General features: G+C 48.4%; 1 protein-coding gene across 1 annotated transcript in view; it reads left to right on the top strand.

Annotated features, from left to right (window-relative positions):
- Nucleotides 1-18239, top strand: part of DNAH8 (dynein axonemal heavy chain 8) — an 8835797-nt gene that overhangs the window by 701643 nt on the left and 8115915 nt on the right. The window lies entirely within an intron of this gene.

Raw genomic sequence — 18239 nt, 5'->3', positions numbered from 1 at the left:
AATAGTTGTCTGGATGCCTGCTTCCTGGACTGATAGACCTGGTCTGGATGTCTGGGGGTAGGCATCATGACAGCACTCCCCCCCAAGGCCCCTCCTAAGGTCGTTCTTCTCCTTGGTCCTGGTTTGTCTGGGAAATTTCGATGGAATCTTTCCACCAATCGAGGTGCATGAACGTGGTCACTAGGCTCCCACGACCTTTCTTGTGGCCCGTAACCCTTCCAGTTAATTAAATAAAAAAGTTGTGATTTGACCATCTTAGAGTCCAGGATGTTTTTAACTTTGAATTCGGGGTTCCCCGTCTATTAGAATGGGGTCGGGTGGTTTGGTTAACCTGGTTCCGGGTTGTACTGGCTTCAGAAGTGAAACGTGAAAGACGGGGTGAATTCACATATTAGAAGGTAATTCCAATTTGACGGCCACCGGGTTAATAATGGCTTTAATGGTGTAAGGTCCCAAATATCTAGGGTTAAAGGTCCGAGTTCCTTTTAGAGGTAGGTTTCTTGTTGCTAGCCAAACTTGATTCTCAACCTGGTATTGTGGGGCTTCACTTCTATGTTGATCTGCATTTTTCTTGTATCTTTCTTTTGCTCGTTTCAAATATTCACTTGCCTCCTTAAAGGCTTGTGTAATAGTAGCGTGTAGATAATTCACTGCGGGCATTACCAAGTGTTGGGGCGAGTCGAGTTCTGAGGTCCGAGGATGATGCCCATATATGGTGTAAAAGGGGCTTTGTCTGGTTCCTGAATGTACAGAGTTGTTGTATGCGTATTCGGAAATCCATAAAATATCCTTCCAATTGCCTCGGGTCTGGTGTAACATGCAACATAGGTATTGCTCAAGAGTCTGGTTGGTCCTCTCGGTCTGACCATCGGTCTGGGGATGAAGCCTGGTTGATAACCTCACGTCGATTTGCGCCAATTGACACATTTCCTCCAAAACTGCAAAATAAACTGACTACCTCGGTCAGAGACCAACACGGAAGGGAACCCATGTATTCAAACAATGTTTTCAAGAAATTCCTTGGCCAAAGTCGAAGCTGAAGGTAATCCTTTTAAAGGAATAAAGTGAGCGATTTTGGAAAAAAGATCCACTATAACTAGAATGGTGTTGAATCCACTACATGGGGGAAGGTCAGTAATAAAACCTAGGGACAAGGTGTTGTTAGGGAGAATTCTCTGTTTAGGCTGAATTTCCTAACCTAGTGAGTCCCCCAGCAGCTTTGCTGGATTTTTGGAGTTTATTTTTTCTCCTGCCAAGAGTGAGACTCTTTTACCCTCACTCTTGGACATGACTTGAGAGTGTTTCTGTGACTTGCTATGTGCTTATGGGCTAGGGGATATTTTTTCCCCATAGGCTATCATTGGTTTTTGAATGTGTGTTACACAGCACCCTCAGTGCAGTAACACAGGGGTGTCATAGAGACCCCCAAACATAGACTCCACACCATGGGACTGACTACTGTCTCCCTGGGTCTGTAAAGTCACCATTGACTTTACTAGTCTTAACTTAGGAACTTAACCAGTACAGACCATCTTACTGTGGAAGTGCTGGTAGGGGCAATTAGATTGCCCGTGTGTCTGTTGTCGAGGGGGTACTGTCCTGTCCCCCCTCGCCGAGTTCTGGCTGGTGGCAGTGGATACCACGGAAATATTCCACTGGAATATTTCCCAATGGGATTTCCCATTGTTTTTAATGCACCACTTTTTGGATACTGCCGGTTTATTTATTTAATATAAATTCACCGGTTGGGATTTTTTGCCAGAACTCGCCGCCAAAATGGCGTCTAGGTTCACTTCAGTAACCCTGAACCCGAGCCTTTGTTCCACTTTTGGCGGGCTTCTGCACAGAAGCCCTCCACAGTGGTGCCATTCTGTCTGGGTACCACAGGGGGTGTGGGCAGGGTGTCTGGGCACCCTGGACTGAGTTGCCTTGCCAACTCATGTCGCACTCTGGTGTGATTGGCCCAAGTGGTGAGCCACCCCGCTCACCACTTAGCATGTTTGAGTGACAGCTAGGCTGTATGAATGGGGGTTTGCTGCATAAAAGCAGGGTTTTTGGGACTAGTTCTTCAGAAGTCGCCACAGGACCTAAGAAGCCGAAGAGGGAGAAGCCGAGCTGACCTGCCAAGACGACACCACCAGTGGAGCCCTGCGGAACCGTCTAACCACTTTTTCCGACGACAGAGGAGATCTCCCGCCGGAGAGACTCCTTCCCTTAACTGGTGGGGACAACCAGTTGCTGCCTTCTTTTCGCCGTCCCGAAGCATCTCGTGACCGCCTTGCCTGTGCCAAGCACCCCGGCAACCGGGATACCACTTTTTACCTCAACCGCGAAAGAGGGGTAAAATCCTTTGTGACCGGAAAACTCCACGGCTGGTCTCATCCCTGGTAGTGCAACGACCTTCAGCTTTCCTCCACGTCGAGATCACCTCTTCCTCTGGACGACGCCGCAACTTGCACCCACTACCAGGAACAACTACCACCGCTGGAGGATCCTTCCCACTTTTAAAGGTACTGTGTTCCGCCCGGCTTCCCTTGCCACCGATTGTACGGGGTAGATTTAGCCCTCGGCTCTCGAACCTGGGTAAGCCCGGGACTCCATAACTAAACTTTTTCTAAATTCAGTAAAACCTTTTCTACTCACCTGCAAAGACTTGTGACATTGTGTGATCTTGGGCATATTTTCGCCTGGCTCTCTCTAAAGCGGGCCACGAACCAATTCTCCTTGTTCCACAATTGACTGCCTTTTCTAACCTTATGTGAAAAGTGTTTTACCTTGCTGCTTTCATTACTTCTGCTCTTTTCCCTCCCTTTTCTAATAACTTGTTGGAGTGCCATCTGACGTTAAGCGCTCACCTCTGTTTGGAAATAAGTGGTGTTAACTTAGACGTGTCCAACAAATGACTAGGGATGTACATATAAGTAATAGTGACTGTGTTTTGACTTACTTACCTTTTTCTGTGCTAGTGTAATTTATGAGTGTGCCTTTAAAATAAATAAGTATATACTTTTACACCTAGCTCTGGTCAGTGTTTGCTTGTACTACTGTGCCTCTGTACCTATCCTGTATCCTCTATATACTGCCTAACTCTTCTTGAGGGAAGTCTGACTGCTCAGCCACAGCTACCACAGTGAATCTGTGTGGTACAGACTGCTACCAAGTGGGTTTACTGCCAACACCTGTAGTTTTAAGTCTTTTGCAGTGGTCCCAGAGGGAACTGCACAGGTTTCTGCTTAACACTGGTGTACAGCGGTGGGATTTGTATTGAGTATACACTTTAGTGTACTTTTGAGATACCTTAGTGCAACTAACCACAAAGCTTAAGCACAAGAAAGAAAAAGTCATTTTCTAACCTGTCTACTATGGAAAGTTATAGTCAAGAATCCCTTGCTACAAAAACTGCTGATTGTCTAAGACTTCTCTGTAAGCATAAGAATCTCATGACTAAAGGAAAGAATATGGAGCTAATAGAAAGGTTGTTAGAAAACCAAAGTCTGGATGATGATTCAGAGGAACCTATCACTCCAGCAAATGTAGAGAACAGCAATGATATTGATATTGAACAAAGTATTGATGATCTTGGGTCAGAACCAGAAGAGGAGGATGAAACTGTTGTAGATGTTCCCTCTAGGCCTCTGTCTGCTCTACCAACTGTACCTACTGGACCTTTGCCAGGTCCCACATTTAACCCTCAATACTTTGAACTGGAGAAAATGAAACTTGAATTAGAGTACAAGAAACTTAATGCTCAAACTGACAAAGAACTAAGGCTAAGGGAAATGGAGCTCAAGTATGAGCTAGAAATGAAAAAATTGTCTGTTGAGAATGCTTCTCTCTCTGGCTCCTCTACTCAACTGATGCGGTAATGGAGTTGGGGGAGGAGGATAGGAAAGAGTATGAATGTGTGAAACTAGCTTTGATAGCTAGGTTTGGGAAGACCCCTTCCCAGTATCCTAAGAGGTTTAGGAGCCTCAAAAAGCATGATGGTACCCCTTGGGCTACCTGGGTGTGTGAAGGGTTGAAAAGCTTAGAGGGGTGGTTTAAGGGTTACAAAGTGAACACTTATGAAGGAATGAGGAAACTTGTAATGATGGAGTCAATTTATGATGCCTGCTCTCCTGAGCTCAGACAGCACTTGGCTGATTCACGGGAATTAGATCCTAGGAAACTAGCTAAGGCTGCTGACTTGTGGGTTGCCAACCGGGCTACTCACAAGGATTCTGGGGTAACTCAGAAGAAGGATGAGGGAAGACAGCCTAAGAAAGACTCCAAAGAGAATTCTAATAATTCTAATTCCAAAGAGGGCCCCAAACCAAACCATAAGGGTAAGCCACCCGGGAAACCATAGCAGATTAGTCTACCTTCTGGTGCTAAACCAGAAGGAGGTCAGAACAAGCCTCCATTTCAAAGGACCTTTGGGTCCTGTTATGTTTGTAAGGCTACTGCCCATGTGAAAGGATATCCCAGATGTAGGGGTAAACCTTCAGGGGTCCAGCTTGTCTCCTTAGCCTTCGCTCCAGAGGAGGAAGTCACTATGGCAAGTGGAAACTTTCTACTACTGGCTGATGAACCCACTGGAGTCTCAGCCAGTGTTTCTTTAGTCTCTCTGGGGTTGTGGGAACAACAGAATTTAGATGTGTATAATTCTATCCCAGATAATACTAAAGAGTATTATAAGGACAGTGTCCACGCGAATGGTCAGGAGACTCCTGCCATCAGGGACACTGGGGCCAGCATAACTGTGGTGGATGAATCATTTCTCAAGGCGGAGGATGTTGCTAAGGCACCCAAATGCCTCACCAAGTTAGCTGGAGGGCCTGTGCAGATGTGTCCCCAGTTACCAGTTCTCATCCAGTGTAATGATATGGCTGTGAAGATACCTGTCAGTATACAATGTTGTTAGGCAGAAACCTGTGCAGTTCCCTTGGGGAACACTGCAAAAGATTTAAGACTACAGGTAGAGCAGTAAACCCCTTTGGTAGCAGTCTGTACCACCCAGATTTACCTGGTAGCTGTGGCTGAGCAGTCAGACTTCTCTCAAGAAGAGTTAGGCAGTATGTAAAGTATACACAATATGTACCAAAACACAATAGCACAAGCAAACACTGACCAGAGCTTGGTTTCAAAAGTATATAGTTATTTATTTAAAATACACATAAGTTAAAAACACTCTAGCAAAAAATATAGTAAAAGTACTTCAACACAGTTATAATGAAAGTAGATTCAATCCTTTCTCCTATCTAGACAACTCTAGGTAAAACACCACTTAATTAAAACAGAGGTGAGTGCTTAACGTTAGATGACACTCTAGTAGTTTCCAAGAAAGGGAGAGAAAAAGCAGAAATGGGTTAGACACACCACTCTAAGGTCCAGAGCACTTGCAATAGGCTTACAGAAGAATAAAGTCACAGGTGAGCAAAAGTCACTAGGCAGGGCCCACTCTTAGAGTAGCCGGAGCGAAAATGTGCCCAAGATCACACTGTTAGTTAGAGATTCAAAGTCTTGCAAAGAGTCAAAAAGAGGTTAGAGTGGCTCAGAAAGTTTAGCCAAAGTGTCCCAGGCACTCCCAGGTTCGAAAGCCGGGGACTAAATCTACCCCGTACAGTCGGTAGCAAGGGAAGCCAGGCAGAACACAGTACCTTAAGCGGAAAGGATCCTCCAGCGGTGGCAGTTGTTCCAGGCAGTGGCAGCAGGGCTCGACGTCGGTCAGGGGAGAAGAAGTTCTCGCTGAAGAGCAGAAGAAGAGGGTCGTTGCACTGCCCGGGAAGAAACCAGCCGCGGAGTCCTCCGGTTAAAGGGTTGGTGCCGACTTTCGCGGTATGGGGGTAAAGTGTGGTATCCCGGTTGCCGGGGTGCTTGGCACAGGCAAGGCGGCCACGAGATACCTCAAAGAACGGAAAGAAGGCGAAAACTGGTTGTCCCCACCAGTCAAGGGAAGGAGCCACTCCGTTAAGAGTTCTCCTCGGTCGTCGGGAAAAAGTGGTGAGACGGTTCAGCAGGGCTCCACCGGGTGGTGTCGTCGAAGCAGGTCGGCTCAGCTCTTCCCTCGTCGGATTCTTGGTCCTGTGGCGACTTCTGAAGTCCCAGTCCCCAAAGCCCTGCTTTTATGCAGCAAACCCCCATTCACCCAGCCTAGCTGTCACTCAACCATGCTAAGTGGTGAGCCGGGCGGCTCACCACTTGGGCCAATCAGGACGGAGTGCGACTTGAGTTACCAAGGTAACTCAGTCCAGGGTGCCTAAATCCCCCTCCACCCCTCCTAAGTACCCCAGACAGAGTGGCACCACTTTGGAGGGCTTCTGTGGAGAAGCCCGCCAAAAGTGGAACAAAGGGCTCCACTTTGGGTCAGAGTTACAGAGGCGAACACCAACGCCATTTTAGAATCAAGTTTTGGCAAAAAGTCCCAACCGGAGTTATAAAAATAAATATATAAACCGGTGGTATGTTTAAGGCTACCGTAAATAAATAATTAAATGTGTTAGCCTAAAACAATGGGAAATCCCATAGGGAAATATTCGCGGTCGAATATAAAAAGTAGTTTCCACTGCCACCAGCCAAAACTCGATCAGGGGGGACGGAGACGTGCCCCCTCGACTAACAGACCCTGGGGCAATCGAATTGCCCCAGCCAGTACGTCCACAATATGATGGTTTGTACTGGTTCTGTTCAGGATTCAAGACTAGCAAAGTCTTTGGTGACTTTACATGCCCTGGGAGACAGTAGTCAGTCCCAGGGTATGGAGTCTATGTTGGGGAGTCCCTAGGACACCCCTGGGTCACGGCACAGAGGGTGCTGTGTGACCCACATCACAAAAATACATGAGGCCCTATGGAGTAAGAGACCCCATAGCCCATTCAACACAAGGTTTAACCAAGAAAACACACTTCAACATGTCCAAGAGTGAGGGTAAAAGAGTCTCACTCTTGGCAGGAGAAAAAAATTAAACCCCAGAAATCCAGCAAAGCTGCTGGGGGACTCACTAGGTAGGGAAATTCAGCCTAAACAGAGAATTCTCCCTAACACTCGCCCCCCCCAGACTAAGGGACAGGAGGATTTAATCCACTCCTGGATGAACCTCATACCTCTAGTCGATGATATACATCCTAGAGAGTCCATCAGCATTTTGATGGTGACACCTTGACCTATGCTTAAGGGAGAACTCAAAGGTTTTCTTTTGCAAGCTAAAGGACCTACAAACCCTTTGAGGAACATCAGTCTTTTTGTTATAGGGGATCTGGTTGACCAGTCCCTCAGAAGTTGGGACAACTTCTGAACCTATGTTAGGCTTTTTGAAGGGGTCCTTATAAAGGATTCCCTTAGATCTAGAGGGGCCTCCAAGGTTCCTCACCACCTCTCTTGTGGGAGCAGGTTGGGTCTTAGGCCTCTTGGTTGGAGGGGTTGGGGTTAGGCAATGTACCTGCTTCCCCTTCTTCTTAGATCTACCCTTACCTATTTTAGGAGTTTCCCCCCTAATATTAGGATTTGAGTTGGGGTCTTCAGTAGAAGGTCCAACAGTCTGAAGGTTTTTGGCCTTAGACTTTTCTTTTCTGGTTTTCCACCAGCACTGAGAATTACCAGTTCTCTCAGGTCCAGATAGGGGCCTAGTTGGTCTATCCACCTCTTCCTCAGAAGTAGGGTGAGTCAGAGACTCTGAGACTAGGGGAACAATGATGGAGCTTGGTTGGGGCGCCCATGTTCCTAGCATACTATCCTGAAATGTGCCTGGGTTAGAGGTCAACTTACTAACACCAGGGCTTGTAGTGGGGTTCTCAGTAGAGGGTCCCACAGGCTTAGAAGGGTCCTTCAAGGTAGCCTTTCTAGCCAATTTGGTTAAGTTCTGCTTCTCCATACTGGGAGGCCTGGGGGTATGTGACACTACTCCTAGAGTTCTTAGGTCATTCCCCAACAGGACCTTCCCAGGTACCTCAGTCTGAACACTGACAGGGATCCTCACTGTCATGTTGTTACACTGAATGAGGGCTGGTAGGATAGGAACCATTTGGACAGGGCCTCCAGACATCTTAGTGGGACCTTTGGGTGCTTTGGCCACATCCTCAGGTTGAAAGAAGCTTTCATCCACTACTGTTCTGCTGGCCCCAGTGTCTCTCCTGGCAGGAGTATCCTGGCCATTGACAAGAACACTGTCCACATAATACACCTTAGAGTTAACAGGTAGGGAGTTATACACAACCCTATTCTGGGGACTAACCAGACCCATAGGCTCTAAGTTTACAGTTGCTTGAAGACCCAAGGGTTCTTCAGCAAAGAGTTCAAAGTGGGCACTAGCCATCTGTACTTCATCCTCAGGAGTGAAGGCTAAGGAGACTGTGCTGATCCCTGCAGGTTTACCCTTGCACTTGGGATCTCCTTTGATATGGTCAGTACCCTGACAGACATAGCATTGTCCAAATGCTCTCTGGAAGGGTGGCTTGTTCTGACCTCCTTCTGGCTTGTGGCCAGAAGGTACAGTAGCCTGACTAGGTTTCCCATGTGGCTTACCCTGGTTATTTTGTGGGTTGGGGCCCTCTTTGGGATAGGAATTATTAGAATTCTCTTTGGAGTCTTTTTTAGGCTGTTTCTCCCCATCCTTCTTCTGAGTTACCCCAGAATCCTTGTGAGTGGCCCTGTTGGCAACCCACAAGTCAGCAGCCTTAGCTAGTTTCCGGGAATCTAATTCCCTGGAATCAGCCAAGTGTTGTCTGAGCTCAGGAGAGCAGGCATCATAAATAGTCTCCAACATAAACAAATTCTTCATACCTTCATAAGTGTTCACCTTGTAACCCTTAATCCATCCCTCTAAGTTTTTCAAACATTCACTCACCCAGGTAGCCCAAGGGGTACCATCATGCTTTTTGAGGCTCCTAAACCTCTTAAGATACTGGGAAGGGGTCTTCCCAAACCTAGCTATCAAAGCTAGTTTCACACATTCATAGTCCTTCCTATCCTCCTCCCCCATCTCCATTACCACATCAGTTGCAACAGGGGGGAGCCTAGAGAACAACCAGGTGAGTAAGTCATTTCCTGTGATGTTCTGGAGCCCATGATTATATTCAAACAGAGACAACCAATCCAACACATCCAACTTAGGCTCATACATACCAACCAATTCTTTAGGCATCCGGGGTCTTTTAGGACTGGAACTTCTAGAGGAGCCAGAGAGAGAAACATTCTCAACAGATAATTTCTTCATTTCTAAGTCATACTTGAGCTCCATTTCCCTTAGCCTTAGTTCTTTGTCAGTTTGAGCATTAAGTTTCTTATACTCCAATTCTAGCTTCATTTTCTCCAGTTCAAAGTACTGAGGACTAAATGTGGGACCTGGTAAAGGTCCAGTAGGCACAGCAGGTAGAGCAGGCAGAGGCCTAGGGGGGACAGTTACAACAGCCTCACCCTCCTCTTCTGACTCTTCCTCAGAAACATCAACATTTTGCTCCATGTTAACTTCAACACTGTCATCTACAGTCGCTGGAGTGGTAGGTTCCTCTGAACCATCACCCAGACTTTGGTTAGCTAACAATCTTTCAATCAGCTCCATTTTCTTGCCCTTAGTCAGGAGATCCTTATGTTTACAGAGCACTCTTAAACAATCAGCAGTTTTGGCTGCAAGGGACTCTTGACTATAGCTTTCTATAACTGACATGTTAGAGGTTTTACTTTTTCAGTGCTAAGCTTTGTGGTTAGTTGCACTAAGGTATCTAAAGCACAATAAAATGTATACTCAATACAAATCCCACCGCTGTACACCAGTGTTAGGCAGAAACCTGTGCAGTTCCCTTGGGGAACACTGCAAAAGATTTAAGACTACAGGTAGAGCAGTAAACCCCTTTGGTAGCAGTCTGTACCACCCAGATTTACCTGGTAGCTGTGGCTGAGCAGTCAGACTTCTCTCAAGAAGAGTTAGGCAGTATGTAAAGTATACACAATATGTACCAAAACACAATAGCACAAGCAAACACTGACCAGAGCTTGGTTTCAAAAGTATATAGTTATTTATTTAAAATACACATAAGTTAAAAACACTCTAGCAAAAAATATAGTAAAAGTACTTCAACACAGTTATAATGAAAGTAGATTCAATCCTTTCTCCTATCTAGACAACTCTAGGTAAAACACCACTTAATTAAAACAGAGGTGAGTGCTTAACGTTAGATGACACTCTAGTAGTTTCCAAGAAAGGGAGAGAAAAAGCAGAAATGGGTTAGACACACCACTCTAAGGTCCAGAGCACTTGCAATAGGCTTACAGAAGAATAAAGTCACAGGTGAGCAAAAGTCACTAGGCAGGGCCCACTCTTAGAGTAGCCGGAGCGAAAATGTGCCCAAGATCACACTGTTAGTTAGAGATTCAAAGTCTTGCAAAGAGTCAAAAAGAGGTTAGAGTGGCTCAGAAAGTTTAGCCAAAGTGTCCCAGGCACTCCCAGGTTCGAAAGCCGGGGACTAAATCTACCCCGTACAGTCGGTAGCAAGGGAAGCCAGGCAGAACACAGTACCTTAAGCGGAAAGGATCCTCCAGCGGTGGCAGTTGTTCCAGGCAGTGGCAGCAGGGCTCGACGTCGGTCAGGGGAGAAGAAGTTCTCGCTGAAGAGCAGAAGAAGAGGGTCGTTGCACTGCCCGGGAAGAAACCAGCCGCGGAGTCCTCCGGTTAAAGGGTTGGTGCCGACTTTCGCGGTATGGGGGTAAAGTGTGGTATCCCGGTTGCCGGGGTGCTTGGCACAGGCAAGGCGGCCACGAGATACCTCAAAGAACGGAAAGAAGGCGAAAACTGGTTGTCCCCACCAGTCAAGGGAAGGAGCCACTCCGTTAAGAGTTCTCCTCGGTCGTCGGGAAAAAGTGGTGAGACGGTTCAGCAGGGCTCCACCGGGTGGTGTCGTCGAAGCAGGTCGGCTCAGCTCTTCCCTCGTCGGATTCTTGGTCCTGTGGCGACTTCTGAAGTCCCAGTCCCCAAAGCCCTGCTTTTATGCAGCAAACCCCCATTCACCCAGCCTAGCTGTCACTCAACCATGCTAAGTGGTGAGCCGGGCGGCTCACCACTTGGGCCAATCAGGACGGAGTGCGACTTGAGTTACCAAGGTAACTCAGTCCAGGGTGCCTAAATCCCCCTCCACCCCTCCTAAGTACCCCAGACAGAGTGGCACCACTTTGGAGGGCTTCTGTGGAGAAGCCCGCCAAAAGTGGAACAAAGGGCTCCACTTTGGGTCAGAGTTACAGAGGCGAACACCAACGCCATTTTAGAATCAAGTTTTGGCAAAAAGTCCCAACCGGAGTTATAAAAATAAATATATAAACCGGTGGTATGTTTAAGGCTACCGTAAATAAATAATTAAATGTGTTAGCCTAAAACAATGGGAAATCCCATAGGGAAATATTCGCGGTCGAATATAAAAAGTAGTTTCCACTGCCACCAGCCAAAACTCGATCAGGGGGGACGGAGACGTGCCCCCTCGACTAACAGACCCTGGGGCAATCGAATTGCCCCAGCCAGTACGTCCACAATATGATGGTTTGTACTGGTTCTGTTCAGGATTCAAGACTAGCAAAGTCTTTGGTGACTTTACATGCCCTGGGAGACAGTAGTCAGTCCCAGGGTATGGAGTCTATGTTGGGGAGTCCCTAGGACACCCCTGGGTCACGGCACAGAGGGTGCTGTGTGACCCACATCACAAAAATACATGAGGCCCTATGGAGTAAGAGACCCCATAGCCCATTCAACACAAGGTTTAACCAAGAAAACACACTTCAACATGTCCAAGAGTGAGGGTAAAAGAGTCTCACTCTTGGCAGGAGAAAAAAATTAAACCCCAGAAATCCAGCAAAGCTGCTGGGGGACTCACTAGGTAGGGAAATTCAGCCTAAACAGAGAATTCTCCCTAACAAATGTGAAGTGGCAGGAAGGGTTCTGTTGGGAAATTACCTGAAAGCTCTTGGAGTTGTGTCACATACCCCCAGACCTCCTAGTAAAAGGTTACAGGAGCTCACCAAACCTGCAAGAGAGAAAACCCTACGAGGTTTATCTCAGGAGATGATGACAGAAATCACTCCTCACCCACTGGAGCAACTTACTGCAGTAACTACCAGATCAGGAGCAAAGGGGCAACCCAAGACTCCTAGGAAAAAGCCTACAGCAAGCACTCCAGTGCTTCCAACAAGGACTTCCCCGAGGTTGTCCAAAGTTACACCTGTAACTCCATCTCCAGCTGAGGCTGAGAGGGAGGTACAACCCTGTCTGGTTGAACTAGACTCTGAAGAAGAGCTAGTAGGAGGCCCAGAACTTATTGGACCATCCTGAGCTGCAGTCTTTACTGGCAGAAGGTGGACCCAGAAGGACAGCTTTTCGTAAGGGACAAAGAGAATGTCCAATTCTGGAGGGTCTCCGCCAACAAGCCGCTTCTCAGGCTGATGGGCAAGAGCCTGGGAAGTATCGGTTACACTGGGAAGATGGCCTCTTCTACAGTGAACCCACTGAATCTGAACCTGGAGCCTACCAACGCCTGGTAGTGCCCCAAGAGAACAGACAACAGTTCTTGCAACTAGCCCACGAGATTCCTTTGGCTGGTCACTTGAGTTTCAAGAAGACCAAGGAAAGGCTCTCCCTCTACTTTTATTGGCCAAAGATGGGGGTTGAAGTAGATAGATATTGCAGGAGCTGCCATACCTGCCAGACTTCTGTTAAGGTTGGTTCCAAGAATGGGGCACCTTTAGTGCCTCTCCCAGTTGTGGGAGTCCCATTTGAGAGGGTAGGGATTGACATTGTCGGTCCCCTTGATCCTCCAACCTCCTCAGGCAACAGGTTTATCCTTGTTGTAGTAGACCATGCTACTAGGTACCCTGAGGCAATTCCTATGAGGACTGTTACAGCTCAGGCTGTGGCTACGGCCCTCCTTGGTATCTTTACCAGGGTTGGGTTTCCTAAGGAGGTGATCTCTGACAGGGGGTCAAATTTTATGTCCAACTACATGAAAGCCATGTGGAAAACCTGCGGAGTCACCTACAAGTTCTCAACCGCATACCACCCTCAGACAAACGGGTTGGTAGAAAGGTTTAACAGAACTATGAAGAGCATGATAGGTGCTTTAGAAGAACCCCTTAAGAAGAAGTGGGACCCTCTATTGCCATGCCTTCTATTCTTATAGGGAAGTCCCTCAGGAGGGAGTAGGTTATTCTCCCTTTGAACTTCTCTATGGCCATCCAGTCAGAGGCCCCTTGGCCCTGATTAAGGAGGGGTTGGAGAGTGCTCCTTCCCCCAAGCCAGTCAGAGTGACTGACTATGTGATAGGTCTCCGAAGGAGAATGTCACACATGATGGCAGAAGCAAGAGACAACTTGAAAGCTGGCCAAGCACTGATCAAACATTGGCATGATCAGAAGGCTAACATGGTTGAGTTTACTCAAGACCAGCTAGTTCTAGTTATGCTTCCAACAAGGCAGAGGGCCTTGCAAGACAAAAGGATGGGACCCTTCAAGGTTGTGGGAAAACTTGGAGAGGTCAACTATCTGGTGGATCTGGGCAAACCCAGGGAAGCTCCCCGAGTCTTCCACACCAACCGCCTCAAAGCCTATGTCTCTAGACCAGAAGTAGGAGCCTTGCTTCTAGCTTCATCAGAAGAGGAGGAGGAGAGTGAAGCTCTACCTGACCTCCTGAGAGGCTTACCTTTGGACGAAAAGGTTGAAGGAGTTAATCTCTCTTCAGATCTGACCCCTGAGCAACAGGAGGAGTGCAAAGCGATGTTAAATCAGTTTGCCCCCCTGTTCTCACTTTCACCAGGCTTGACCCCTTGGGGACAGCATGATATACTCACTGGTGACTGTCTGCCAGTCAAAAGCAGAGGATATAGAATGTCGGAACATGTCAGAACCCACATCAAAGGTGAGGTCAAGAAGATGCTTGATCTCGGGGTAATAGAGCCCTCTACTAGTCCATGGTCTAGCCCAGTGGTGTTAGTACCAAAGGCAGGATCCAAAGAGTTGAGATTCTGTGTGGACTATAGAGCTCTTAATGCAGTCACCAAGACTGATGCCCACCCTTTGCCAAGGACAGATGAGTTGGGGGATAAACTTGGTGCAGCCAAGTACCTCAGCACACTGGACCTTACGTCAGGCTATTGGCAAATAGCCCTGACAGACCATGCCAAGGAGAAAACTGCATTTTCGAAGGGATTGTGTCCTCCGACGTATTCCTTATCTTAGATTCCTTATCTTAGATAGAAATCCTTCAGCTTTGCTGGCCTCGGAAAATTTTTTCGCCAGAGGGCGCTGCGCGTCGATGATCGCCGAGTCGATGACCCTCGACGGCCTCCGTGCCGACGTCGACGTCATCCTGCCTATAAAGGCCGCGCGCAGCGTCCGTTGCTCAGTTCCGTTTTTCCGCGCTTCGTTGTGCCTCGGAACACCGTTGCTCAGTTCTCGTCAAGATAACGTATATAATAACTACTATTTACCTCGATATCGATGGCATCCTCCTCCGACCCGACGACCCCTCGGTCCGGTTTCAAAAAGTGCCGAGACTGCGGGAAGAAAATGTCGTTGACGGACCCTCACAGGGTCTGTTTGTGGTGTCTGGGAATCACGCACCAGAGTTCGGAGTGTGAGGAATGCCTTTCCATGACGGCGAAAGCCTTGAAGGAGCGTAGGGGGAAGCTCGAGAGAGGTAGGTCAACTTTAACTTCCTCGAAAGCTTCTTCGGTAGAGTCGAGACGTTCGTCTCCTCACCATAAAAAACACTCTCGATCTAGATCACGAAGTGGCTCCCACCACTCGTCGACATCGAGACACTCGAAGAAGAGACGTAGGAGATCCCCTTCGTCATCTTCGTCGAGTTCTCCTGAGAGAGTTCATTGCCCCACAAAACGCAGCTCGCAAGCTGAGTGGGAGGAATTCAGGAAAAAGATGCTAAGCGTCTTCGAGAAAGCGGCCTCGTCCCCCTCGAAGACAGCTGAGGGTGATACCCCGGGTAAAAAACCCAAAAAATCTAAACGCCGCGAGTCGCAGTACCCGGCGGAAAAGTCAACCCGAAAGCGCCTCGAGCCATCGGGAGATAAAGCATCATCGACGCCATCGTCGAAAACTCCTTCGAAACAGAGGTCGGCGCCATCGACGCCGTTGTCGAAGGATTCATCGGCGCATCAGTCGATCGAGTCGACGCCGACGTCGACGCCGATATCGACGCCGGTGAAGGAAAGAACCACGGCTACTCCACAGCCAACGGTTAGACAAAAGACCTCCGACTCGACGCCGAGAACGTCGACGTCGTTCTCGAGCAGGACTCCGATCCTTTCGAGTTCTTCGAGGCCTAGTACACATTTCTCGACGCTTTTCACGGCGCCTTCGAGTACTTTCACGTCGGTGTCGACGACATCGACGTTTTCAAGGCCTGTGATGATGGCTCCTTCTGCATTGGAAATGGGGTTTATACCATTCCAAAAACCAATGTATCCCCCTTTAACCTCGATTTTTGAGGAAAGGGAGGATTCAGACCAAGATATTGATTTACAGAGGACCACATCACCAGAGCCAGAGACTTTCGCCTCTGAGGAAGGAAGATTAAAAAATCTTCAGGATGCACTTCAGGAAGCTAGTGGCTTGGACACTTCTCCTGAAGCAGAATTTATCAAACCAGACCCAGGAGAACATGCGGAGACTCCATATAGAGCTCTGATGTCTAGAATCATAGAATTTATGGGTTGGTCTGCACCTTCTCCTGCCTTTCAGCAGGATGACCTCACTGACATACTGGACAAGGGCCCACAGGAGGATCCTGTGGTTCCATTTCACTCTGCTCTACAGAGAAGGATTTTGACAAACTGGGAAACGCCAGAAATTATCCCGGCAGTAAATAAAAAACTGTCAACAAAATACAGGGTGGCTAGTTCTGACCCTGAATATTTGTCAAAACACCCTACTCCTGAGAGCTTGGTTGTACAGGCTGCAACCTCATCAGGCAGCACATCTGCATACCCCACTGCTCCGCAGGATAGGGATGACAAAAAGTATGATGCCATGGCTAAGAAGGTTTTTTCTGCCTGTAGCATGGCGTTAAAGTCTATTAACGCGACCTGTACGCTCGCTAGGTTCAGCCACACCCTTTGGGAGTGCGCTTCATCAGCGGCTGACTGCCTCCAAGAAGGAGAGGAAAGGGACGCATTTTTAAACATCATCAGGGATGGTAAAGATGCGATGTGCGAGACCCTACAAACTGGCCTAGATTCTGCTGACAGTATCAGCAGGGCCATGGCGGCAAGTACCACAATCCGCAGGCATGCGTGGTTGAGGAAGTCTGGTTTTGCCTCTGACGTGCAGACCAGGCTTTTGAATATGCCCTTTGACGGTTCTACCCTCTTTGGAAAGAAGGCGGATGACAGTTTGGAGAAACTGCAAACGTCCAAGGCAGCAGCCAAGTCATTGGGAGCTGCTATCCGTCAGAATACCTTTCGTCCTTCGGGATCATCGTGGAGAGGACGGTCCTTTCGTTACTATTCCTCATATGGAAGGGGCAGGGGACGACCGGCTCAAAGAGGCCAAGGAAGATTTACCCGTGGTGGACGGGGTAGGGGAAAGAAAGCCGCACCCGCAGGAGCAGGAGCCACTTTACCTTCGGCAACTGCATCAGCCGCTTCAAAACCACTCTGAGGTCTCCCCTCACAGAACACCAGTAGGGGGCAGGTTAACTCACCATCTGACGGAATGGCAGGCTATTACGTCAGATGCTTGGGCTCTGGAGACAGTGGCCCAAGGTTACTGCCTGCCCTTCCTACATATCCCTCAGAGTCATCCACCGGGGAACAACCCTTTGAAGCTTCCAGATCCGCTCCTCTTGCAGGAGGTTTTAGACCTGCTAGAGAAAGGTGCCATAGAACTGGTACCTGTAGCGGAAAGGAACAAGGGTTGGTACTCCCCCTACTTCATAATACCGAAGAAGGACGGAGGACTGAGACCCATCTTAGACTTACGGGAATTGAACAAATTCCTCCGAAAGGACAAGTTCAAGATGGTGACTCTCTCTCAGATCCTTCAGGCCCTCCAGCTTCAGGACTGGTTGGTATCTCTAGACCTCCAGGACGCTTATTTCCATGTGCCGATCCATCCCAGGCACAGGAGATACCTGAGGTTCGCAATTGGCAGCTCTCATTATCAATTTCGAGTTCTGCCATTTGGGCTAACCTCCGCCCCGAGGGTCTTTACCAAGCTAATGTCGGTTGTGGCTGCAAGTCTAAGGAGGGAAGGGATTCATGTCTACCCTTACCTAGACGATTGGTTGATCAGAGCTGTATCTTCGGAACAGGCTCAGAGACAACTAGATTATGTTTGCCACTTCCTTCACAAGCTGGGCTTCTCCCTCAATTTAAAGAAGTCACAGATGATACCATCACAGAGACTCCAATTCATTGGAGCAGTCCTGGACACTTCCCTGGGAAAAGCCTTGCCACCAGAGGTGAGGGCTCGAGATATTCTGCAGATGGTCATCAGATTTCAGAATGCCCAATATCTCCCAGCCTACGACTTTCTGAGGTTGCTAGGCCTCATGGCATCCTGCATATTCCTCGTGCCGGAGGCTCGCCTGAGAATGAGATCCCTCCAGTGGGCACTGAGAACTCAGTGGTCACAGTTCTCAGGAAGGATGACAGATCTCCTTCGGATCCCGGTCAAAGTAGCCCGAGACCTTCAGTGGTGGGCCTGTCGGGAGAACATCCTGAAAGGAGAAATGTTTTGGCAACCATGGCCGGAGATAACAGTAGTCACGGATGCCTCACTCACGGGGTGGGGAGCTCACGCCAACGACTTGACCATCAGCGGTCGTTGGTCTCCATCGGAGTCCAGACTACATATCAACCTGTTGGAGCTGAGAGCCATCAGACTAGCGCTGAAGGCTTTTCTGCCGTCTGTACGGGGAAGAAACGTCCTAATAATGACGGACAATACAGTGGCCATGCACTACCTCAACAAAAGAGGAGGCGTAGGCTCACTACCACTGTGCAGAGAGGCGATGCAGCTCTGGTTTTGGGCAATTCAGGAAGGAATCTCTCTATCGGCAATTCACCTAGCCGGAGAGAAGAACTTGACAGCGGACGCTCTGAGCAGGCAGAGCACAGTCTCTCACGAGTGGGAGATAGCTCAGGAAGTCCTTCAAGAGATCTTCGCCCTTTGGGGAACCCCTCAAGTGGATCTGTTCGCCACCAGTATCAACAGGAAGTGCGACAGATTTTGCTCAAGGGAATTTCCCCCGAGAGGAGCTCTAGGAGATGCGTT

This window comes from Ambystoma mexicanum, chromosome 4q, assembly GCF_040938575.1.
Source record: "Ambystoma mexicanum isolate Mex_15411 chromosome 4q, UKY_AmexF1_1, whole genome shotgun sequence".
Lineage (NCBI taxonomy): Eukaryota > Metazoa > Chordata > Amphibia > Caudata > Ambystomatidae > Ambystoma > Ambystoma mexicanum.
Note: the sequence above shows the minus strand (reverse complement) of the source record. Positions and strands in the feature narration are given on the sequence as shown.